This window comes from Chelonia mydas, chromosome 9 (assembly GCF_015237465.2).
Source record: "Chelonia mydas isolate rCheMyd1 chromosome 9, rCheMyd1.pri.v2, whole genome shotgun sequence".
Taxonomy (NCBI): domain Eukaryota; kingdom Metazoa; phylum Chordata; order Testudines; family Cheloniidae; genus Chelonia; species Chelonia mydas.
Window position 1 is genome coordinate 12328685 of NC_057855.1, and position 26598 is coordinate 12355282.

At 45.5% G+C, this 26598-nt stretch overlaps 1 long non-coding RNA gene across 1 annotated transcript; it reads right to left on the reverse strand.

Moving 5' to 3' along the window:
• Window positions 1–21072: 21072 nt before the first annotated feature.
• On the reverse strand, window positions 21073–22978 carry LOC122461677. The gene is made up of 3 exons (XR_006283765.1): window positions 22807–22978; window positions 22624–22703; window positions 21073–21877 (listed from the first exon to the last, which is right to left on the reverse strand). It is a non-coding gene; the product is annotated as an uncharacterized LOC122461677 (long non-coding RNA).
• Window positions 22979–26598: the final 3620 nt, after the last annotated feature.

Consider the following 26598-nt stretch of genomic DNA (forward strand, 5'->3'; position numbering starts at 1 on the left):
TAGCAAACAAGCTTCCAAGAGTGTCCCAAGAAAGTTGGCCCAAAAATATGACCTCTGTGAATATATACTGTTCTGAGCTGGGTGAAACCTTTGAGATTGATGAATGTACCCTTCAACTGATTCATCCGTAAGGATGAGCCCCACCGAGGATAAAAGGAGTATGTAAACCTGCCCAGGAGTTTGAAGTAAGTGTGTGGCGGGGGATGGGGGGGAGAACACACAGACTGAGAATAAACAGGAACAAAGAGAGAGGCAGAGACAAGAAAGCCAAGCAGGAACCTGGGAGCACAGTGTGACCCTAGAAAACCCTACAGAGAGAGAACTTTGGGGGCTGGTGTTGGCTGAAAAGGACTATAAGCTATGACTGCTCCTTTTGTTCCTGGTTATTCTTGCATTCAGAGAAGCAGGACTTTGTAAGTTCCTTGTAAAGAAACAAGATTGTATCAAAGAAAATAGCTGACTAACACAAATTTCTACTCTCAACTGGAGCATCCCCAGGGCTCCGAACTTTGACTCGCCACTCATGTCAGAAAAGGGCAACAATACATTCAAGGGAGATATAATGTGGTAATTACATCAGTGTTTGTGTGTTCACTCATGGGTGAATAGTGCGTGATACAGAACTCGCTTTCCTTAATGTCCATATTTAGTGACTAGCGCAACTAATTTCCCATAGAAAATACCAACAAACACAGCATTTTTGTCTACCTTGCCAGTCTTACCCTGAGCAGTTGTTTAGCTAAGAATGTATGCATTCAACATTAGCTTCTTCTTTTTTTCTGCCGATTTTCTTTCATATGCTCTCGTCTTCTTTTTTTAAATTGGAAATGATATCTTTCCCTGCCTCGCAAGCACAATAGAGAATGAGTCAATTGCACACGTAGCATATGGAACACACAGTTCTGTAAATATGAAACAGATGGAATTCAAAAGAATATGGTGCATTTAGCCTTTTTTTTCCTTCCAGTTTTCAAGGAAATTCTCTTAAAAACCCACATGATTGCTGTCCACATAGTTAATTGGGTTTCAATTCGTGGAAAATGAAAGTGATCCTTTGCATTCTAATGGTCTGTGTTTCCAGTGCAACATGGAAGGGCCTCACTTTATCCTAAAATATCATTGAGTTGGCTGAATACTGCAAATGATTTGCCATTAATATTGGCTTGAATTTGGAAAATAATTCACTTTGACCATACTCACTTCCCTCCTATGCTCCGTTTCTTTGAGAAGTCATACAGTTGTACTGAACTGGCACCAAGCTTTGTGGAAGGTGACTTCTAGAGGGGTTGATGTGGGGAATCAGAATTTCCAGCCTGTGGAAAATGTCAATACTTTGAAATTGGTTTTCATCTCAAATTTGGACAAAAAGTCAAAATAACAAATGTTTTCATTGAACAAGGAGTTCCAAAAAATGCCACTTCAGATATTTCCAAACCCTTGTTTTGATACTTTTGATCCAAATGAAGCATTTAGATATTCTGAATCAAAACATTTCATTTGTTTGTTGAATCGAATCAAGTTTTGTTTTGAGTCAGTCTGAATATTAAACGACATCTGCCGATGGGGCTAAAGTATTTCACAGGAGTTGTAGTTCGGGTGCCTCGTGTCCCCATTCTCTTCTCTGGAGTGGGCCCCTTGGCTAGACTACATTTTCCATGAAGTACCTACAGTCATGTCTCCAATGAGGCCGCACATGGCTTGGTCAGAATGGAGACCACAGTGCATCCTGGGAGATGTATTCTGGTATGGAAAAATTCAGTTGTTCAGAAACTGCATTTTGTCAAAAAAAACACTGACAGAAAATTCTTGACCAGCTGTACTGACTTTCAAAGTTACACGAGGGAGTATTCATGGAAACCAAATTTTTAGTTTGTACGTGTGTTTATTCATTCCAGACACACTCCAATCAGGAGATAAAACCAACGTTATGTGATTTATACGACTGGGTCAGGGCAGACTTGCTCCTACCTATTTCCTAGCCCTACAAATGGCTCAGAGACCTTCTTCTGGAACAACACCTGGTGCAATTTATTTACAGAGTTCTTCCCCACCACCTTTACAGGCTTCAGAGTAACAGCTGTGTTAGTCTGTATTCACAAAAAGAAAAGGAGTACTTGTGGCACCTTAGAGACTAACCAATTTATTTGAGCATAAGCTTTCGTGAGCTACAGCTCACTTCATCGGATGCATACTGTGGAAAATACAGAAGATGTTTTTATACACACAGACCATGAAAAAATGGGTGTTTATCACTACAAAAGGTTTTCTCTCCCCCTACCCCACTCTCCTGCTGGTAATAGCTTATGTAAAGTGACCACTCTCCTTACAATGTGTATGATAATCAAGGTGGGCCATTTCGAGCACAAATCCAGGGTTTAACAAGAACGTCTGAGGAACAGTGGGCGGGGGGGGGGAATAAACAAGGGGAAATAGGTTACTTTTTATAATGAATCAACCATTCCCAGTCTCTATTCAAGCCTAAGTTAATTGTATCCAATTTGCAAATTAATTCCAATTCAGCAGTCTCTCGTTGGAGTCTGTTTTCGAAGTTTTTTTGTTGAAGGATAGTCACTTTGAGATCAGAAATCGAGTGACCAGAGAGATTGAAGTGTTCTCCGACTGGTTTATGAATGTTATAATTCTTGACATTTGATTTGTTTCCATTTATTCTTTTACGTAGAGACTGTCCAGTATGACCAATGTACATGGCAGAGGGGCATTGCTGGCACATGATGGAATATATCACATTGGTGGATGTGCAGGTGAACGAGCCTCTGATAGTGTGGCTGATGTTGTTAGGCCCTGTGATGGTGTCCCCTGAATAGATATGTGGACAGAGTTGGCAACGGGCTTTGTTGCAAGGATAGGTTCCTGGTTTAGTGGTTCTGTTGTGTGGTATGTGGTTGCTGGTGAGTATTCGCTTCAGGTTGGGGGGCTGTCTGTAGGCAAGGACTGGCCTGTCTCCCTAGATTTGTGAGAGTGTTGGGTCGTCCTTCAGGATAGGTTGTAGATCCTTGATAATGCGTTGGAGGGGTTTTCGTTGGGGGCTGAAGGTGATGGCTAGTGGCGTTCTGTTATTTTGTTTGTTAGGCCTGTCCTGTAGTAGGTGTTCTGGGAACTCTTCTGGCTCTATCAATCTGTTTCTCCACTTCCGCAGGTGGGTACTGTAGTTGTAAGAATGCTTGATAGAGATCTTGTAAGTGTTTGTCTCTATCTGAGGGGTTGGAGCAAATGCGGTTGTATCGCAGAGCTTGGCTGTAGACGATGGATCGTGTGGTCTGGTCAGGGTGAAAGCTGGAGGCATGTAAGTAGGAATAGCGGTCAGTAGGTTTCCGGTATAGGGTGGTGTTTATGTGACCATCGTTTATTAGCACTGTAGTGTCCAGGAAGTGGATCTCTTGTGTGGACTGGACCTGGTTGAGGTTGATGGTGGGATGGAAATTGTTGAAATCATGGTGGAATTCCTCAAGGGCTTCTTTTCCATGGGTCCAGATGATGAAAATGTCACCAATATAGTGCAAGTAGAGTAGGCGCGTTAGAGGATGAGAGCTGAGGAAGCGTTGTTCTAAGTTAGACATAAAAATGTTGGCATACTGTGGGGCCACGCGGGTACCCATAGCAGTGCCGCTGATTTGAAGGTAAGCTATTACCTTCAAATTAGATAAGCTATTACCAGCAGGAGAGTGGGACGAGGGGAGAGAAAACCTTTTGTAGTGATAAACACCCATTTTTTCATGGTCTGTGTGCAAAAAACATCTTCTGTGTTTTCCACAGTATGCATCCGATGAAGTGAGCTATAGCTCACGAAAGCTTATGCCCAAATAAATTGGTTAGTCTCTAAGGTGCCACAAGTACTCCTTTTCTTTACAGGCTTGTTACTCATCCCAAGAGTAACATGGAGCCTTCAGCTTCTGAGGCAAGGAGGAGAGAGATCTCTCAAAGCTCTGACTCTGCAAGCCTGCCTTCCTCTCCCATTCACTCTCTTTCTCCATCCACACTTCCTTCCTGTGCCTTTTTAACCCTCTAGGCTACTGCATTAATTAGCCCTTTAACTCTCTCCAACCCATCCCTCTGCCACAACAACTAACCACAACTAATCTACCCAGCTCAAAGAGCAATGGGTGAAAAATTACAATTGTTCACGGTCAACCAAAAGAGTGCAGGGTGGGAGGGGTCTTTAATCGTCAAATAATGACTAAATCTAAGGAATCGCTAATCTGCTTGTGGAGATTTCACAATGAGAAAAAGACAGTAAATTCGTTGAATACATTATTTGTTATCAATTATTTCTTCAGCTCTAATTAGTAGTCTTCATTTTACACAGTAGGCTTCTAATGACCTCTCTGACAACGATGCTGTCTGATAGACAGTAGGGATTTGCATGAAAACGAGGTTTTTCCAGTCCTAATCAAAAATCAAATAAGGATATTCTATGTAGCTCTTCTCCTGTTCTGAGTTTCCTACCCACAGTGGAGTAATGGCTGACCTGTACTATGGGTAAGAGCAGTATTTTCTACCAGAAATGCAAGTGTCCAGTGTTTTCACATGCCTGCTCAAGGGTAGGATTGTTACACTGACTGGTCTGAGTAGTGGATAGTAGAGTAGAAAATATACTATAAAATACAATCTTAAATGGAAAGATGTTGGTCTAGCTCAGGGGTCTTAAACTCAAATGACCACGAGGGCCACATGAGGACTAGTGCACTGGCCCAAGAGCCGCATCACTGACCCCGCCCCCGCTGCCCCGGCCCTGCCCCCACTCCACCCCTTCCATGAGGCCCTGCCCCTGCCCCACCTCTTCCCTGCCCCCATTCCAACCCCTTCCCCAAAATCCCCACCCCAACTCTGCCCCCTCCCTGCCCTCAGGGGGGCAGGAGGGGTGTGGGGTGCGGCAGGGGGCTCAGGGCAGGGGAACCCCCCAGGGTTCATTACGTCCAAAACCGGCAAAGTTTATGCCAGGCTGGGCCGGAGCCGCTCTAAGTAAATGCTGGGGGGGGGGGGCGGGGGAGCTGGCCGGCCGCAGAAAATAACCCCACGGGCTGCGTGTTTGAGACCCCTGGTCTAGCTAATCTAAGCTGATGCTCCAGCTGACCTCTGATTTCCATGATTTTGTTAACTATCCTTTTTTGTATATATAGTGAGAATTTTAAAGGTTTTTACCTGTTCTGAGTGTGTTACCGTAATCTGGCTGCTTGTTAGTGACAGGGTCTGGGTCTTTCTTTAGATTGTTTATTGATCCAGAGTCGGACCGGTGGATTCCGACTGAAGAAAGAAATAGACTGTGTCATGAGCCATCAGAGCGAGGTTAATCATAAAGAATCAGAAAAGATCAAAAATGTAGCATCTCAGGCACAACCCAACATTTCATTGTTACTTCAATAAACTGGTTCCAAACACCACTGCAGATGCCAGGGTGATGTAAAGGAGCCTGAGTGAAACTGAGCGTGTCTGCACTGGAACTGGAAGGTGTCCGGCTTGTGAAGACTACCCATGCTAGCGCCAATCAAGGTAGTATAGCCATGGTAGCAAGAGTGGTAGGATAAGCTGGCCACCTGGGTACGTGCCTTGGGTCTCAGGTGGGATCGTACAGCTAGCCCCTCCTGCAGCTCATACCACCACAGTTACACTTCTATTTTTAGCACACTAGCTCGGTTAGAGACAGTGCGATGAGGTCTACTCAAACGGGAAATTACACCTTCCAGCTTCAGTGTAGACATACCCCTGAGAATAAGGCTCATGGTCTCTGTTTAGATAAGAAACTACTGTATGTACCCGGTATCTGCCCTCACATTAAATGCCATGGGAGTTGCACCCATGCGTCTGATGTCAGCACTGGGTTCAAAGGTTCAGATTCTGATTTCAGGGACAAGTCAATGAGTTACTCAAGGTTTATGCTGGTGTAACTGAGATCAGAATCTGTCCCCAAGACCTCTGATTTAGTTTAGGCTGTCTAAACCATCCTGATTTACACCTGGGATGAATTTGGCCCGCTTTAATTTTTAAAAAACCAAACTCCTGTAAAATAAGGAAAAATGCTAGTTTGTAACCACGCCTTTAACTTGCATCCCTGAAATTTTGCAAATATCCTCCCAGCCCACTCCTTCATTTGATTACTGTGTAGAGGTCCTTCTCTAATTGTTATTGAGCTTTTCTTTTAATCAGTTCTCATAAAGGTAGCTTCACAGGAGGGAAAAACGGCAGAGGATAAAAACCTCTTCCTTTGAAAACCTTGTGACCTAATAAGGGCAAGTAACATTACCCACTAAAGAGAGTCATCCAGACAGAATGTTGACTCAACAACCTTTCTGCGAGCCCCATGCTGACACCAACTCCTACACGTGGGCCTTCGCATGCACAGAAGAGGCATAAAACAGCCACAGAAAACAGAGAAAAAGCCAGGAATATCGATTTCAACTTTAACAGCATCTGAGCAGCTACTTCAATGGGCCTCGTCCAGGAACATAGGACTGGGAGTTGTGTGCCATTAAAATTGAGAGAACATTGGAACCAAATACATTCACTTGAGTACAGCAGCTGTTTCCATAAAGAGAGAATGTCAGCCTTTAGCTTCCAGGCTGTTCGTTATTCGGAACCCAGACCCAAAAGGAGGCTGAGGAAGTTAGGGGTCAATCGTGTGAGGAGCTGTCTTCAATGGGCGGTGAAGATGTTCAACATCTGTCATGGTCAGGTCCTTAATTAGCTTGCTGCTATGAAAAGGAGAGGTCAAGAGTGACTACCCATCTTATCTCCCCTCTTTCTGCCCTACAAATCAGCTCCGCCTAGTGTCCACAGGGCAAATCGTAAGCCTAGTGCCCTGCCTGAATAGCAAGAGATGGCACTAGAGAGATGGGCAAAAGGAAACAGAAAAGGAATCCTGCCTCTCCTAATCATGGAGTAGCTATGAGCCATCCTACTATAGTCCCCATGACTTGAATAAGAGTTCTCCATGGGTTGGGGGTGGTCTGCACAGAGCCAGATCCTCCAGCCCCACCCCAACACTATTCCCTGGCACACAAAAATACCACCAATGGGTTGAACTGTGTACCATGCAGCAGATGCACACCCTTTATACACCCACTCCCAAATTCCCCTCCCTTCCCTCCACCACTCACCTCACTAATCCTGCACCTAGGGAAACCCTATAGCTGCACATTTGACTAAATTAGTAGTTAATTTCACAAGATGAGCTGCCTTCTGCCTCAGAGATGGAGCTCTGCAATCGAAACTGAGCTCTGGGATGCCCAGGGCTATTTGCACACTCTGTACTAAGTCCCTAGGCATAGCCCCTTGAGATGTCAGCCGGAGTTTTACAGAGGTTCAAATGTGGGCTCTGTGATAGAGAGCTTCAGTGCACAGAGGAAAGCAGAGCTTTGCCCTCAACGTAACAAGTTTGAAGGCTGCAGGATTCCACCTCTGAGAACACAAAGGATCCACTCTGATGCATTAAACCACCAGATAGTGTTATGACCTTTGTGGATGAATTGCGTCATTTACAGTTATTTCCTTTCCATTTAATTTGTATTAGGTTTTTAAGTTATTTCTTAGCCTTAGGGATTTTTTTTTCAAAGTTGCTTTGCATGCATGAAGATGAGGACATGGAAAGCCACATAATTATATGACTCCCATTGATCTCAGTGGAGTCAGGATTCCACCCAGGGTCTGTCCGATTGAAGGGCTATTGCACTGAAACAGAAATGAAGAACAACCCCCAGATCTGAAGGCCTAATTTTAAATCCATTTATTCAGGGCAGATGTTCCACAATAACAATTAAGATGTTGAGGGGGACGGGGGATTCATTAACTCACTGCACCTCAGGAGACAGAAGGAGAGGAATGAAAGAGGATCTCTTCCTTTCTCCTTCTGTCAGGCGTTCAGATACTGAGGAGAGATGAGAAGAATGGAGAGGCTAGGTATATTTAGACCGAAATGTTCAAAATCGGGCCACATGAGACTTCCACAGAAGCCATGTGGGTGGTTAAAAAACATCCCCATTTGCCACTTCCAGTGAAGCATAACTGGAATGTCCTCTCAGTTCACCTACAGATGTTTCTCTTCAGTAAGAGAGGCCCGCTATGCTGGTGAGCACATTCTTATGTGTCTGTGAATGTAAAAAACAAAAAAAAATGTTTTCAAAACACTGGAAGTTAAAAGAAAGCCCTTGTAGCATTGGTTCAAAGGGGCAACATTTCGCCTAAGGCAGCCACAGTTTGCAATGTTTAGATGGTTGGCAATAGCAACCCATGTCTTTAATGTATCCACTAATGCAAAAGCTGAAGGATTAGTCATGGCTGGGCTTGTGGATGCAGTGCTTTAATGATTTATTGAATGCTCTCTCATTTTTTAGGGTCAGTAGTTGCCATTTTAAAATGCTCTGTAAAAACATGTGTAAATCTATTCGCTTTCAAAGGGCATTTGCATTAGTCACAAAAATGCCCAGCCTTCACCGCATTCTCCAAAATGTATGACATAGGGCCAAATCCTGAGGCTCTTACTCCAGCTCAGAGCAGATGTTAAGCATCTGCACCCTAAGGGGAACCTTCTAGGCACGGATGTCCCTTTCACACAGGCAGCTACATCTGTGATGACACCCCTATCTTCCCCGAGGGCTTTGCAGAGGCCTTTCATGGAGTCCCCAGAGCAACAGAAATCTTTGGGGTCCAGCCAAAGAACTGCCCCTGCTACCAGGACCCAGAAGTTCATCCGCTACCCTTTGTGGGGTTGCTACATTTTAGTGGCTGAGCCAGAGAGGTGAAAGGGATGGAGAGCTATTGTGTGTTGGCAGTTTGTGTCCGTGCACAAGAGAGGACGCTACAGGATTCTAGGAGCTGGAGACATGGGGAGATGGAAGATAGTGGGAGCTTGAGAGATGGTGCAGAAGGAAGCGTCACCCAGAGCCAGTCAGAGAGGGTGCTGGGATGGCAGAAGTTGGCCCTCTAGAAAGTTCAGATAAACTCCTGCTCAATATTTAATGCCAAATTCAGGCCTGCTGTAGAAAGGGGCGATGGGGTTGCTTCCATTGCATTCCATATCTCAGGGACAAATCTGCCCTCAAACTTTTTAGTGTTTGTCCAAGTCTCCGGACATGTTGACACTTGCCCACTATTAAGAGCGAGTTTCTCCGGTTGATCAAAATAGTCAGGGAGCTGGGCCTGGCCATTAAAATGTTAAGAACACCGTTCTCCGAATCTGATGCTTATCAATATATTCCGGGCTCTATTTGCCAACTGACAGTGAGACCCCAGAGCAGACTTAAGCAGCTAGCAGGACCCCCAGTTTGCTGGCTGAAACAGCTGCCTGTGCCCAGGAAGTTATCACAGCTGAGACTCAAACCTGGCATCCAGTGGTTTATATTGTGTCCCTTGCGAGTAAGAAAAAAAAGAAAAAAGCAGGATGTGACCAAGGATTAAATCTTCTGCTGGTGTAAATAGACACCACCTCATTGTATTCAATAGAGTTTCACGCATTTACACCACCACAGAATTTGGCCCCAGGGTTTCTTTATTCAGACAGAAGCATGGCGTTCTCTCTGGCTCTAACACCAAACTAACTCAATGCAGTTTAGGGCTATCATGCAGCGTCTCCCTACATCCTGGTCTGGATATTACAGTACAGTTCAGAGGCAGAGGATCCAACAACTGAACAGTAAGGGAGTCTCCCCTAGTTTAACCAGCGGTGCTGATCTTTTCTATGGTGGAAGTCACTCTCTGCAGAGCTTAAGCTCTGTATATTTATCATTAATTATATTTACTACCAAACTGGTACTGCAAAGCTTAACAGCTCTGTACCGCCACACTTGCATCTAGAAGCCAATCCTGTCCCAAGCGCTGCCACCAAAATTAGATTATAGACTGATTGCATAATTACTGCATAATAAGGTTTGCTCAGCCTCTCAGTGGTGAATGCCTGTTTTCATAGCATTTTAATATCAGCGACATAATAGGCACCAGCTTGAATATCTGCATGCCAACGAGGCATGTCAGTCCCCAGACCAGCTTGAGGTTGTAAAATTTGGTTCAGCTGTTTGGCGCACGGAGGGGTGACAAACAGACTCTTCCCAAGGGGCTCAGTGCATGCTCGGCTGGGAATCAAACTGTAAAGGGAAAAGTGTTCTGTTCCCCCATCCGAGGTGTGCCTGGGTGACAGATAGTTCTTGCTAGGTACTGAGAACCCCGGAGACTCAGGGCTATTTCTGCTAGTGACCGTAGACCAGTTACATCAGTGTTGTGTCCTATTAGATTATCCATATGTCACCTGCACCAGGATTTACAAATAGTGCAACATGTTAAATCCTCTCGCTGATGCTGCTGCTACTGTTCTGATATTTTCCCTTCACTCTGATAATACGTCTAAACTGAAATAAAACCTCCGTGACTGGCCTGTGTCAGCTGACTCTGGTTCACGGGGCTTAGGCTCAGGGATATAAAATGGCAGCGTGGACATTTGGGCTCACAGGGACCATGACCCCAGCCCAAGCCCAAATGTCCACAGTATAATTTTAAAACCCTGCAGCCCAAATCAGCTGACAAAGGCCAGCCACAGATGTTTTATTGCAGTGCAGACACACCCTGAGAGGCTGATCCTTCCAATAAATTAGACAGCAAGCATTGCTCATTTATTAAGATCCAGCTTCATTCCCAGTGGGATAAAACTGGAGAATCGCATAGGCAGCATGAACAATTTAGCAATCTTTTAAGCTTTATCTCTTAGGGAATGTTTTTTATTTAGGCTGTTTTAGACAAGCCCAAACTTAGCATAAACTGTTTCGGATACACCAACAATAGCAGCAATCTCTTCTTTCTGTTTTGCATTTATCTGCAATTAAAATAAATGGACCAAATGCTGCCAGGCGAAATGAATGTGAAGTTTCTGGTTGACTTACTCACAATTCCAACAGGTACCACAGCTTGAAGGTCACAGAATGTCCCTTCAGATGGTTAGAGACGGAAGACATATCCTTCTGAAATCTGTTTACATATCCTTCCTGTGAACACATTGATTTGTTATTGTAATGTTGCCCAGGAGTGCTAGGTTGACTGTGCTTATTTGTTATGGTAGGGTTGCTCAAATTCTGGTCTGCACACAGAGTTTATTATGGTAGGATTGCTCAGGGTGGGTACAAAGTGGCACATATGTATTTGTTATTGTAGAGCTGTTCAGGAATATTCTGTTGCATGAGCAGATCTGTTATTGTAGGGTTGCTTATGCGTACTGCGTTTCAGGCACTGGTTGTTTTCAAGGGATTTTTTAGAGAAAAATACATAATTACATGTTTTGTTTGTTTCCTATCAAATGCTTTAAAGAATTTCAAGCAATTCACAAACAGGTACTTTTAAAAATTCAGTTCTCATTCCCAACAGCATCCTTTTCATGTAACTGCTGTGGGCTGTACTCATGTCTTAAATGCACCAGCAATTTTCTGGCCCTTTGTGCTGGTCCCATTTGTTGTGAGACCTTGAAAAGAAGGGGTAGGTTGTGCACAAGTACCCTTCTCAGTGAGATCTAACACTTGGCAGTGTCAGGCTGTGCCAAAGGTTCTCTCCCATCTCTATCAAGTCATACTGGTCCTAAATAGTAATGGTCTGAAACAGAGCAAGGAACCCAGGCAGTGAGGTGTTGGGTTGTCTGAACCAGCAGCTGCTTTAATTTGTTTCTCCAGTTTGGCAGAATGCCTGCTCTTCACAATGCCCTGACCAGTCTGGCAGCTGAGAAGAAGATTTGGCATGCCAAACTCAATAGGATACTGTGACAGGGTCAGGCCAGATGGCTATAGGAGAGTAATCTTATTGGGATCCAGGAAGTGGGCACTGCTAAAGGATCCCCGCCCCCCAGCCTAAGAGGGGGGTCCACAGGACCTGGAAAACCAAATAATTACGGGGGACAACTAATGAACAACAGGGACAGGAGTGCGGTCAAAGGGTCAAACGAAGAGAACCGGACGGGGACACCGAGCAGAGAACCCCGGACAACGCCCACTGCTCCTTGAAGGCATCAAGGGAGTCAGTGGACACCGCCCAGAGGAACTCTGCCTGGAAGCGTGAACTGACGGAGGATCGGAAATAGGCCCCACAGTCACAGGAGGCTCCATCGGCCAACCTCCTCACCCTGGTTTTATAGATGGCCACTTTAACCAGGGCCAGGAGGAGGTTGACCAGGAGGGCCCGCGACTTAGTGGGGCCACGGACAGGGGGTGCTATAGGAGAGTAATTTTTTTTTTTAAGCAAAAGATGTTTTTTTATTTGCATAACACAATTACAAAGTAAAATCAGCAGCATATGCAATGTGTAACACAGCAACCAATCACAATTGTTTTCTCATTAGCTTCAGGGGAGGGAAGTGTTCAAGCTTGCCTGGGCCCAGAGCGGGGGGGTTTCCTCGACTCTCATGGTCTTCCACCCTTCCGAGTTACCTGGTGGCCCAGAGCGAGGGGGCTTCATCGACTTTCGTGGTCTTCCACCCCCTCGAGTTACCTGGCGCCACGCCCGAGTGTCACCAACAATTCCCTCCTCTGAAAGCACCCAACAAGAGGGGCAGGCTGTGGGGTGGACAATCCGGGGGAGGGGCACGTGCACCCACGTGTGAAAGGACCCCTCTAAGGTGGTGGTGTCCGCAGCAGCAATGGCTGGGGCTGGGGTCCCTTACTCTCTCCTCCAATCAAAGGGTCAAACAAAGGGACCCAGACGGGGACACCGAGCAGAGAACCTCGGACAGTGCCCACCGCGCCTCAAAAGCATCAAGGGAGTCGGTAGACGCCGCCCAGAGGAACTCCGCCCAGATACGTGAACGGACCGAGGATCGGAAAACAGCCCCACAGTCACAGGAAACTCCATGGCCAACCTCCTCTCTCTGGTTTTATAGATGGCCACTTTAGCCACGGCCAGGAGGAGGTTGACCAGGAGGGCCCGCGACTTAGTGGGGCCACGGACAGGGAGTGCTATAGGAGAGTAATTTTTTTTTTTGAGCAGGAAAGAGTTTTATTTGCATAACACTTACAAAGAATCACCAAAAAGGATAAAGCAAAATTATGCAACAAAACAAAAGCAAATGCAAGGTATAACACAGCAGCCTTCAGGAGGGAGAAGTGTTCAGGCTAGCCTGGGCCCAGAGCGGGGGGGCTTCCTCAACACTCATGGTCTTCCACCCTCCTGAGTTACCTGGCGGCCTAGAGCGGGGGGGCTTCCTCGACACTTATGGTCTTCCACCCCCTCAAATTACCTAGTGCCACGCCCAGTGTCACCAATTATTCCTCTCCTGAGAGTGCCCGACAAGATGGGCACGGCTGTGGGGTGGGCGGTTTTGGGGTGGGGGGACGTACACCCACGTGTGATAGGACCCCTCCTAGGTGACAGTGATGATGGTATCCATAGTGGCAACGGCTGGGGCTAGGGTCTCTCACTCTTCCCCTCAATCAAAGGGTCAAACAAAGGGACTCGGACGGGGTCACCGAGCAGAGAACCTCGGACAGCACCCAGCGCTCCTCAAAAGCATCAAGGGAGTCGGTGGATGCCGCCCAGAGGAACTCCGCCCAGATACGTGAACAGACCGAGGATCGGAAAACAGCCCCACAGTCACAGGAAACTCCATGGCCAACCTCCTCTCTCTGGTTTTATAGATGGCCACTTTAGCCAGGGCCAGGAGGAGGTTGACCAGGAGGGCCCGCGACTTAGTGGGGCCACGGACAGGGAGTGCTATAGGAGAGTAATTTTTTTTTTTTGAACAGGAAAGAGTTTTATTTGCATAACACTTACAAAGAATCACCAAAAAGGATAAAGCAAAACTATGCAACAAAACAAAAGCAAACACAAGATATAACACAGCAGCCTTCAGGAGGGAGAAGTGTTCAGGCTAGCCTGGGCCCAGAGCGGGGGGGCTTCCCCGACACTCATGGTCTTCCACCCCCTCGAGTTACCTAGTGCCACGCCCAGTGTCACCGATTATTCCTCTCCTGAGAGTGCCCGGCAAGATGGCCACGGCTGCGGGGTGGGCGGTTTGAGGGTGGGGGGGGGACGTATACCCACGTGTGATAGGACCCCTCCTAGGTGACAGTGACGATGGTATCCACAGTGGCAATGGCTGGGGCTGGGGTCTCTCGCTCTTCCCCTCAATCAAAGGGTCAAACAAAGGGACTCGGACGGGGTCACCGAGCAGAGAACCTCGGACAGCGCCCAGCGCTCCTCAAAAGCATCAAGGGAGTCGGTGGATGCCGCCCAGAGGAACTCCGCCCAGATACGTGAACGGACCGAGGATCAGAAAATGGCCCCACAGTCACAGGAAACTCCATGGCCAACCTCCTCTCTTTGGTTTTATAGATGGCCACTTTATCCAGGGCCAGGAGGAGGTTGACCAGGAGGGCCCGCGACTTAGTGGGGCCACGGACAAGGAGTGCTATAGGAGAGTAATAGAAGGCAGATATATTAGCCCCAGGCTAAGTAGGTCCCTTTTCCCTGGGTAAGGTAACAGGGAAGGTTTTTTTTTTTTTTTTTTTTTTTTTTTTTGAAACAGAAAAGAAGTTTATTTGTAACAATTACAGAAATTACAAAAAGATAAAGAAAAACTTAGCAACAAAACAACGCAATCAGAAGGTATAACACAACAGCTTTCAGGAGGGAGAGGTGTTCAGGCTAGCCCAGGCCCAGAGCGGGGGGGCTTCCTCGACACTCGTGGTCTTCCACCCCCTCGAGTTACCTAGTGCCGCGCCCAGGGTCACCGACCCTCCCTCTCCTGAGAGTGCCCGACAAGATGGGCACGGCTGCGGGGTGGGTGGTTGGGAGGGAGGGGGGTACACCCATGTGTTATAAGACCCCTCCTAGATGACAATAATGATGGTATTCACAGCAGCTAACGGCTGTGGCTGGCGTCTCTCGCTCTGTCCCTCAATCAGAGGGTCAGGCGGAGGGAACCGGACGGGGTCACCGAGCAGAGAACCTCGGACAGCGCCCACCGCTCCTCGAAGGTGTCAAGGGAGTCGGTGGACGCCGCCCAGAGGAACTCCGCCCGGATGCGTGAATGTACTGAGGATCGGAAAACGGCCCTACAATCGCAGGACGCCTCATGAGCCAACCTCCGCTCTCTGGTCTTATAAATGGCTGTTTTAGCCAAGGCTAGGAGGAGGTTAACCAGGAGATCCCGCGATTTGGTGGGGCCATGGACAAGGAGTGCTATAGGAGAGTAATAGAAGGCAGATATATTAGCCCCAGGCTAAGTAGGTCCCTTTTCCCTTGGTAAGGTAACAGGGAAGGTTTTTTTTTTTTTTTTTTTTTTTTTTTTTTTTTGAAACAGAAAAGAAATTTATTTGTAACAGTTACAGAGATTACAAAAAGATAAAGAAAACTTAGCAACAAAACAACGCAATCAGAAGGTATAACACAACAGCTTTCAGGAGGGAGAGGTGTTCAGGCTAGCCCAGGCCCAGAGCGGGGGGGCTTCCTCGACACTCGTGGTCTTCCACCCTCCTGAGTTACCTGGTGGCCTAGAGCGGGGGGGCTTCCTCGACACTCGTGGTCTTCCACCCCCTCGAGTTACCTAGTGCCGCGCCCAGGGTCACCGACCCTCCCTCTCCTGAGAGTGCCCGACAAGATGGGCACGGCTGCGGGGTGGGTGGTTGGGAGGGAGGGGGGTACACCCATGTGTTATAAGACCCCTCCTAGATGACAATAATGATGGTATTCACAGCAGCTAACGGCTGTGGCTGGCGTCTCTCGCTCTGTCCCTCAATCAGAGGGTCAGGCGGAGGGAACCGGACGGGGTCACCGAGCAGAGAACCTCGGACAGCGCCCACCGCTCCTCGAAGGTGTCAAGGGAGTCGGTGGACGCCGCCCAGAGGAACTCCGCCCGGATGCGTGAATGTACTGAGGATCGGAAAACGGCCCTACAATCGCAGGACGCCTCATGAGCCAACCTCCGCTCTCTGGTCTTATAAATGGCTGTTTTAGCCAAGGCTAGGAGGAGGTTAACCAGGAGATCCCGCGATTTGGTGGGGCCATGGACAAGGAGTGCTATAGGAGAGTAATAGAAGGCAGATATATTAGCCCCAGGCTAAGTAGGTCCCTTTTCCCTTGGTAAGGTAACAGGGAAGGTTTTTTTTTTTATTGAAACAGAAAAGAAATTTATTTGTAACAGTTACAGAGAGTACAAAAGGATAAAGAAAAACTTAGCAACAAAACAACGCAATCAGAAGGTATAACACAACAGCTTTCAGGAGGGAGAGGTGTTCAGGTTAGCCCAGGCCCAGAGCGGGGGGGCTTCCTCGACACTCGTGGTCTTCCACCCTCCTGAGTTACCTGGTGGCCTAGAGCGGGGGGGCTTCCTCGACACTCGTGGTCTTCCACCCTCTCGAGTTACCTAGTGCCACGCCCAGGGTCACCGACCCTCCCTCTCCTGAGAGTGCCCGACAAGATGGGCACGGCTGCGGGGTGGGTGGTTGGGAGGGAGGGGGGTACACCCATGTGTTATAAGACCCCTCCTAGATGACAATAATGATGGTATTCACAGCAGCTAACGGCTGTGGCTGGCGTCTCTCGCTCTGTCCCTCAATCAGAGGGTCAGGCGGAGGGAACCGGACGGGGTCACCGAGCAGAGAACCTCGGACAGCGCCCACCGCTCCTCGAAGGTGTCAAGGGAGTCGGTGGACGCCGCCCAGAGGAACTCCGCCCGGATGCGTGAATGTACTGAGGATCGGAAAACGGCCCTACAATCGCAGGACGCCTCATGAGCCAACCTCCGCTCTCTGGTCTTATAAATGGCTGTTTTAGCCAAGGCTAGGAGGAGGTTAACCAGGAGATCCCGCGATTTGGTGGGGCCATGGACAAGGAGTGCTATAGGAGAGTAATAGAAGGCAGATATATTAGCCCCAGGCTAAGTAGGTCCCTTTTCCCTTGGTAAGGTAACAGGGAAGGTTTTTTTTTTTTATTGAAACAGAAAAGAAATTTATTTGTAACAGTTACAGAGAGTACAAAAGGATAAAGAAAAACTTAGCAACAAAACAACGCAATCAGAAGGTATAACACAACAGCTTTCAGGAGGGAGAGGTGTTCAGGTTAGCCCAGGCCCAGAGCGGGGGGGCTTCCTCGACACTCGTGGTCTTCCACCCTCCTGAGTTACCTGGTGGCCTAGAGCGGGGGGGCTTCCTCGACACTCGTGGTCTTCCACCCTCTCGAGTTACCTAGTGCCACGCCCAGGGTCACCGACCCTCCCTCTCCTGAGAGTGCCCGACAAGATGGGCACGGCTGCGGGGTGGGTGGTTGGGAGGGAGGGGGGTACACCCATGTGTTATAAGACCCCTCCTAGATGACAATAATGATGGTATTCACAGCAGCTAACGGCTGTGGCTGGCGTCTCTCGCTCTGTCCCTCAATCAGAGGGTCAGGCGGAGGGAACCGGACGGGGTCACCGAGCAGAGAACCTCGGACAGCGCCCACCGCTCCTCGAAGGTGTCAAGGGAGTCGGTGGACGCCGCCCAGAGGAACTCCGCCCGGATGCGTGAATGTACTGAGGATCGGAAAACGGCCCTACAATCGCAGGACGCCTCATGAGCCAACCTCCGCTCTCTGGTCTTATAAATGGCTGTTTTAGCCAAGGCTAGGAGGAGGTTAACCAGGAGATCCCGCGATTTGGTGGGGCCATGGACAAGGAGTGCTATAGGAGAGTAATAGAAGGCAGATATATTAGCCCCAGGCTAAGTAGGTCCCTTTTCCCTTGGTAAGGTAACAGGGAAGGTTCCAGAACAGTCAGGAACCTTCTGGAGACAATTAAGACAGGCTGATTAGAACACCTACAGCCAATCAAGAAGCTGCTGGAATCAATTAAGGCAGGCTAATCAGGGCACCTGGGTTTTAAAAAGGAGCTCACTTCAGTTTGTGGTGTACGTGTGAGGAGCTGGAAGCAAGAGACACTAGGAGCTGAGAGTGAGAACGCGGACTGTTGGAGGACTGAGGTGTACAAGCATTATCAGACACCAGGAGGAAGGTCCTATGGTGAGGGCAAAGAAGGTGTTGGGAGGAGGCCATGGGGAAGTAGCCCAGGAAATTGTAGCTGTCGCACAGGTGTTCCAGGACGCACTCTAGACAGCTGCATTCTACAGGGCCCTGGGCTGGAACCCCGGGTAGAGGGCGGGCCCGGGTTCCCCCCAAACCTCCCAACTCCTGGTCAGACACAGGAGGCATCGACCTGGACTGTGAATTCAGAAAAACGGCCAAGCTGAGGGCTGCCGTGAAGCTCCAAGGCGAGCAAATCCGCCAATAAGCACAAGACCCACCAAGGTAGAGCAGGAACTTTGTCACAATACACACACACATACAGTAAACCTATGTCCTCTCTCTTTCTCCTCTCTTGTGAGGTTATTTTCTGCTTGAAATGTAGCTAGTATTAAAGCTATTCAAAGAAAGGTTGTTTAAATATGGCGTGGGCTAAGAACTGCATTCAGTCTGCCAGAAATCCAGCCCTCCTCACTAACACTACTAAATTATTTTCTCTTAATGGGCCTAAAATGTTGCAGGAACACTGCTGTAATGGCCAATGTGGTAGCATTTTGGAGCCAGGTTCTGATTCCTTTATGCATGCTGAATAATACCTTACTCCAAAAGTAGCTCCATTGATTTCAGTGGGACTATTTGTGGAATAAGATGCCATTCAGTGGGAGTAGGGGTATCATAAACTGTCCTATCATTTGTTGTTTAATGCTGACCAAGTGCTCATCCAGGAACAAAAAAGAGAGAAGTAGAGGAGTTCTATCCTTTAGTCACCTTTAACCTGCTTTTTAAAATTCTTTACACAGGGGTACTTGTGTTAGTAAGTCTAATGGTTCTAGGACATATCTATAGAGCTTAGGCAAACTCCCACTAAAGTTAATGGGATTTTTGCCTTTTACTTCAGTGGAAGGGAGATTCAATGGATGGATCCCATTAAGTAAGGATGGAATGTTCAGTTGAGCCTAAGTGATTCAGCCACATAAGTGTCTAATTCACTCAGGCTCTTTTGAAACTCCTACTCTAAATACAGTGTGATGATGCCAGTTGCTTTTGGGTGCATTCATTTACATTTGCAAATTTGTTTTGTACTGTAGTAAACAGATACAATGAATCTGTGGCTTAGGGTGACCAGATGTCCTGATTTTATAGGGACAGTCCCAATTTTTCGGTCTTTTTCTTACATAGGCTCCTATTACCCCCCACCCGCTGTCCCGAATTTTTCACATTTGCTGTCTGGTCACCCAACCATGGCTATACCCAGGTTTAAGGGTCACCTCTTTTCACAGCTAAGAGAGAATTCTCTGCTACTTGCTTCCATCGCTGGGTTTCATTTTTCTTTGAAAATAAAAACTTTGGGGGAAAAATCCCTCACCCAAAGGCCCAAAAATAAATTAATGCTGCCTCCTGTTGTGTGTGCTGGACCCCTGCTGATTCTGAGCCTGATCCGAAGCTCATCATAGTCCCTGGAAACCTTTCCATTGTTTCTACTGGACATTGGACCACATTCTTTTGAAGGGAGACATGCACAGATGTAGAAGAGCAGTAGCTTGGCCCAGAGTCACCAAATGGAATGGGGCTCCCAAGTCCTTTGGACTACTTTGAAAATCGCAGCTGTAATAGTTTCTAGTTGCCAAATGTTGCTTTTGTTTTGGAAAATTTTCATAGGCTGTGTATGGTATTTCTTGAATCTGTGGGATTGGTGCTTTTTTTCCCTGAGAGACTTTCGGATAGGATTTTCAAAAGCACTTTTGAAAATTTCACCTTCATGATTTAGACCTGAGAAAGAACTTCAGGAGTAAGCCTATTAATTATCATTGTTATTGCAAACACTTCTAAAGCATAGTCTGTGTAAGAAGAGAGCCTTCAGACAGGGCCCAGTCCTCCTCTCGGTCAAATCATTTGTAATGGTCTTAATCATTTTCCCATGGTCTTAAACTGGGGTAGACCTGCAGTATGCACCTGGATGGGGGAAGACGAAGCTACTTTTTGAGTCAGCTAACTAGATACCATTAACTTGGGTTTGAACAGAGACTGGGTCATTACACATATTGAATCTATTTCCTCATGTTAAGTATCCTCGCACCTTCTTGTCAACTGTCTAAATGGGCCATCTTGATTATCACTACAGAAGTTTTTTTCCTCCAGTTTTTTTTATCCTGCTGATAATAGCTCAACTTAATTAATTAGCCTCTTACTCCACTTTTTCATGTTCTCTGTGTGTATATATAGATCTTCTTACTATATGTTCCATTCTATGCATCCGATGAAGTGAGCTGTAGCCCACCAAAGCTTATGCTCAAATAAACTTGTTAGTCTCTAAGGTGCCACAAGTCCTCCTGTTCTTTTTGCTTAGATTTTGTTTTTTGCTGAGTATGAAATTAGTTTAGCTTGAAAGGAAGCTGTGGTTAGAGCTCTGAGGCAGACTCCAGCCTTGCCTGTTGCAGCAGTTAATGTCTGAAAATTTGGAAGCAGCATTTAAACCTAATTGCACAACTACTTCACTGTTTCCTGTGTACTTTGGACTCTATTAATGAACACAAGTGTTCTCGCATGGGAAAGGCAGCTCTTGAATTTCCTTTGCATGCCAAAGAGGTTCAGCATGTGATCATGGCAAGCCTGGCAGAGGATAACTGTTTCTATTCTTTATTGTAAAGTTCCTGACCTTTCCACTACTTCACAAGGAGTTTACTAAAGCATCCAGAATAGAAGTTGATTCTTGGGGCACATACTAGATTTCAACAGTATTATATCTCACACACACACACCCCTCCCCTCCATATGCTGGTATTAGCTTAAGAGCCTGTCTTCAAACTCCAAACCCAGGAAATTCCATCTCTAACTGCACCTCCCAGTGTATTTTGCTTAGTTATAGCAGTTTAAGATGTGGGACATCAACTAGATTAGATCTGTTTCAGAGTAGTCTGTATGTGCAAAAAGAAAACGAGACTTGTGGCACCTTAGAGACTAACAAATGTATTTGAGCATAAGCTTTCGTGAGCTACAGCTACAGCATCCGATGAAGTGAGCTGTAGCTCACGAAAGCTTATGCTCAAATAAATCTAGATTAGATCATCACCCGTTTAGAGTTCCTCACTAATCATCAGCAATAGTAAGGCACAAACAAGGGCATGGCAGGCAAAAGCTGAAGTCCATTTGAAGAACCCTATCTTTCAGGAGGAACGCTTCATGCTATTAACTGCCAGAATGGAAGTTTTCTAGAGTTCAGGAGACCTGGCAGTAAGATAGAGGTTGGAACAGCTGACATCCAGATGTGAAAGGCAGAGGCATTCCCATAGATGTCCAGCTGTGATTTCAATTGCAGGTGCATATTCAATACTCCCGGGCAAACCTCCAGTGGTGTAGCAGCTTGGTTCAGATAAGCACCCAAAGGATCAAAGCTTTTTCCAAATCTTATCTGAACTTGTTAAGTTGGCAAACTTGTGTTGGCATTCTCTCCTGCAGAGCATGGAATCAGCACAGATTATTAATGCAGATATCAGCTCTTTAATCTATAATTCTTCAGCAACTCCCTTTTCTACACTAAGCCCCACAAACTGCTTCCCTCAAATGTAACAGCAGGAATACATTATTCCTCAAACTGCTCTGAGGTCAAGGACTGCCAGTACCTGGGAGTTCAAGTTCTTCTATTAGTGTAAAAGAATCTCTCTTCATCTCTACAGTTATGTTCCTAGGGACTCAAGTATCCAACTATATATAGTTCCTGTCAGCCAAAGGATTCCGAAGGATGTTATGAACTAAAGTGTCACTGAAATGTACCCGCTCTGCAGTGGAGAGTAGCAGCCATGGAGACGGTCGGAAACACGCTGCAGAGGGACAGGAGAAGTAACGTTAGCCAAGGATGTGGAGGCAAATCCTCACTGTTATCAAATGTGCCTTGGCAACGTTGTTGTCCCTGCAAAGCAGAAAGGACATCAGTTTTTAAACTCTCAGACGAAAGACGCATCACATGTCCTAAACAGCAGATAACTTTATTTACTTAGGAAGGAGGAAGTCCTGACTTAATCTACTGGGAGTCAGGCCTGTTGTCCTAAGGTGTCTACATAATTCAAACCTTGTGAAAAGTTTAAACGGCCCATTACAGCTAGAGCTGGTTGGAACATTTTTTCTCGAAACATGCTCTTTTGTTGAAGCCAAAAGGTTTTGCAGTCACACATTGATTCTGACAAATTTTCAACAGGAAAGTTTCTGAGGTCCAGGTATCAGAGAAAGACCCGAATCCAAAACCGGACCTTTTCAATTTGAAAAGATGTCTTAACACAATTCTGTTTGCAAAAATCTTCAAAAGGCTTCAAAATGTTGAAACCTCAAAAATTGTTGCCAAACAAAATTGTTGTCCTCTGGTCATTTCCAGTTACAGGTCAGTTCCATCCCTTGTATAACTTCTGACTTCAGTAGGTTTACACCAGGGTTGACTTTGGCTCTCTATATGTTTATATGAAAAAAATGTAATCTGCATTACCAATTTGTGTAATCTATATCTTTTTGTTTTAAGATTTTTCTAATAATGCACGAAGACCCTTAGTTAATTCAAGCAAATGGGCACAATGAATGCTGCACCTTAAATATGCACTTTAATAATGGGAAGAGTTTGAATGTTAAAACCAGTTAAAATTCAGAAATGGATTAAAAGTATTTTACCTTGGAATGGGCCAGCTTTTCTACCCAGAGCATATACTCCCCTGGTGGATACACATGCAGTCCCAACAATTCCAGTCTCTCTGCGTCAAGAGAGAATCAGTTTTTCATTCCCTGAAACCAAATGTGGACTCATCACAGTCCATTTTTGCTCCTTCTCACCCCCAGCCCTGCCCTTTGGCATACCCTGCACATCAGTCTTGGGAGGGCGTCCTCAGAAGTCAGTCTTTATGGCTGTCATCCTCACTGCCTGTACCTAGGGAATTCTCCCTCAGCCAGAACTGCAGCTTTTAGGGTAGGAGCAGGAGTGATGATTGTTTAATAAATTACATTTTCATTAACCTAAGAGCACAACTGCTCTGTGGTGCCACCTATTGATAGAAAGAGGTCAAATTAACTGCAAGCTTCCACAGTAGCTTTCACAGTAACCCAGTTACAGAAGTTAACTACAATATATTGAGCCACTATTTCTCTAGCATTAATTACAAAAGAGTGCAAGAACCTGAGTGTTAATGGGGATTAATATTTCCCGTGCCTCATTTTCAGCTATTCTTCACATGCACACACAGCTATGAAGAATCCTGAACTATGCTTTTTTCCTTATATGGCGTCTCATTTGTTCTCTAAGGTTTCAATTCCTTAAATCCTGCATGCTGAGATTTTCAAAGCTGCCTAAGAGATTTTAACACCTAAATTAAAATTAATGAGAAACTAGGCATCCAAATCCCATATGCAGCTTTCCAAATGTCAGCCACATGCATACAACTCTGGCCAGCTCTCTACCGGAAAGGTTCTTACACACTGGAGAGAAGTTAGAGAAGAGGAAGAAAAATTAAGTGACTAGAAGGACTGATTAATTATGAGGAAAGTTTGTGCTTGACCCAATGAGAACTGAGATGGGGAAGGTACATGAAGACCATGGGTAACTATTTAAAGGGTGTAAACACCAAGAAGGGAAACTGTATTTAGGGTGGTCAAAGGGGTATAACAAGGTGGATGTAATTGAGCAAGGGACAATTCCTAACTGAAGTTTATTGGATTTTGAAATAGTCTCTCTAGAGAAGTAGTGGAAGCCCGATTGCATGAGTCATTTACAACTGGATCTGGCCCGAGAGCTTCAGAATATACTATAGGGAAAAATCCTGCATTTGCAGAGACATGGATAAAACACCCTAGTAAGTCAGTTTTCATCTCCCATAATCATTCAAATTTGAGAGTAGATGATTTAAACGTGGTGCTGTCCTACAAACCCATACGCCAATAGCTAATTCTGCCAAAATCATGGAAGCAGTCACATGGGAAGGGGTTACTCATGTGAGTCAAGGTATGCAGAACTGGGACCTTGAGACTCAACCTTGCAAAGCCTTACACACAGGAGTGAAATTACGAATATTAATAGAGGCACTGAGTTCAATGGAACTATTCAAGTGCATGAAACTTACATGCCTAAGTGTTTTCAGGATGGGGATTTACTTTATAAGTTAAAAGTATGATTTTTTTTATCATATATAAGTTGATATGTAATGTACCCAAGAAATATTAAAATGGCACCTTTTTCAAACTGGTGCATGTCAGTGTTGACCTGAACTTTGTGTTGGAAGATTTTTCACCACTTGTTAATCATTTTCTTTTATTGTCACAGCTACTATAAAGACTTTAGTCCAGTGCTTTATTTCAAAGTAAGATGTTAAACTTGTTGTTAAAAAAATGTAAAATGTGTGGTTAATATAAGAACATTAACTGTGTGCCAAAGGCACAAATCTTACAGTTTCCCAAGCAAAAATGACAGGATTACCTGTGAATCTGAAATCGTTGTCATCCCATGTTTGATTTAGTACTTCTGAAAACAGAAAACAAAAATAAAACCAAAAAAATTTTTGGACGTGTCTAAAAAAAATAACATGATGTAAAACGAAATGAAATGTTATCATCGCTCCCCCCAATCCCTCTGTGTTAACTGTAGCGATACTCAGAAAGGATCCAGCACCCAGAAAGGGTTGCTCCAACTGAGGATCCACCAGTATTTCCGTTACAACACAGAAAATGTTGCCATCAATGTTCTGTGAATATTGGCTCAATTTTTAAATAAATTTGTTTCAGCCACGTTTGCATCCCTTTTGCTTGCTTTACACAAAAGTTTGTGCAACTGAGTTGCACTGGCACAAATATTCAGGGAAAGCGACTTTTTACTTAGCAGAGGTAGCTATTGAATTTTATCCCAAATGGTGACATTTTAAAATGTGAAGAATTTCAATCAGCTCTGTAGTTGGTTTTAAAAAACAAACAAGATGAAATTCTACAAAAAAAAATTTCCAGTTTTTTCCCCCATATATGTTTCAAATTTTGAAACGTCAACATTTTAAAATTCAAAAGTTTCTACCAGCTCTTTAGCATGCAATAAGTGCTTGCCCACTCATCTAAGCAGGAAGGAGAAAGACTACCATGTGACTTCTGTCCAAACACAAATAACTGAAACAGCAAATACTTGCCATGAATTGTTGACAGTCACTCCAGAAGATTTTTTTTAAATGCAATAAAAAGTTGAATGATTTCAAATACCAAATAAATGTGAAAGACTTACAGATGGCTTACAGATATTCTTCAAATAGGTTAAACTCGTCAGATAATTTACTCGCTCATCTCTAGTTTCTGCGATTGAACCTGGGCTGAATCCTGTTTCTTTGGAATTTTGACTTCAGAGGCTTTTTCAATGTGCAAGCCAGGACCCCTTGATTTTAAATTGTATCTGGTTAAAACCTTAGGCCCTGATCCTCCCAACTTAAGTATGCTTAACTGTACACATTGTGAGTAGGTCTACACAGGGATAAAAGACCTGCAGCATGGCTGCGGCTGGCCTGGGTCAGCTGACTCAAGCTCGCAGGGCTAAGAATTGCTATGTAGACATTGAGGCTGAAGCTGGATCCCAAGCTCTGGGACCCTCAACTCTCATAGGGTCCCAGACTTTGGGCTTCAGCCCAAGCCTGAACGTCCACACAGCAATTTTTCAGCCCCAGGAGCAAGTCAACGGACCCAGGCCAGTTGTGGGTTTTTCATCCCTGTGTAGGCATATCCCAGGAGTACCTCAAGTGGCTTAAATGGATTTACAGTACGTAAAGTTAAGCACGTACATACATGCCAATAGTTTATAGATTATTTCATAATATAGTGGCATCTGGTTACGCATGTTGTAAACTAACAAATGTGATAAAATTACATTTTTAAAGGTCTCCAGCTTTAGGACTGAATGTTGAAAATAAGGTTCTGTTTTTAAAATATATTTCCTGTCATTGAGGCCCTGGATTTCAATGGTCTTTGGATCAGACCCCTAACTCTTTCCATACAGTACGATTTTTGTGGGTTTGGAACAGAAGGTGGCATTGGTATTAACAACGTTTCACTTACAAAAGCCCTTTCTCCAGCTGTTCATGGAGCTCAAATCCAGCTTTGTTTCCTCCAACGTCTTGCAGGTCGTTCACTAATAACACGAACAAGGCCTTGTTGTATTAAATAGCAAATGAAGCCAGGATTATTAATATGGGGTTGTGAATATCCACTACTGTGCATGCACTGTCACTCCCCTTTGCAGTGTGTTTCTGCGAGGAGACTCTAAGGCTGTATCCAGCCCATGTTATGGATTGATATTTGTGTGTGAAAGGGAGAGATGCCGCCTCATGCCAAATCCACGTTCCGGAGCCACATCCTGCTGTCCTCATACAGCCTCCACTCAGCTAAAGCTCCCGTTGACGTCCATTGACACAGATTTGAATCCGTTTGAATGGTACCAGTATTCAGTGGTTCAGATTCTGTTGCCCTGCTGAGGAGGAGTGATACCTTACTCCCATAGACACACCAACCACTAAAACCAGTTGAAATTTTTTCTCAACAAAAAATTGGCCTTTTTTCAAAACAAAAATAATTGGGAAAAAAATCATTTTTCCTGTTGTTAATGTTCCGGTTTTTCAGTTAAAACGTTCCAGG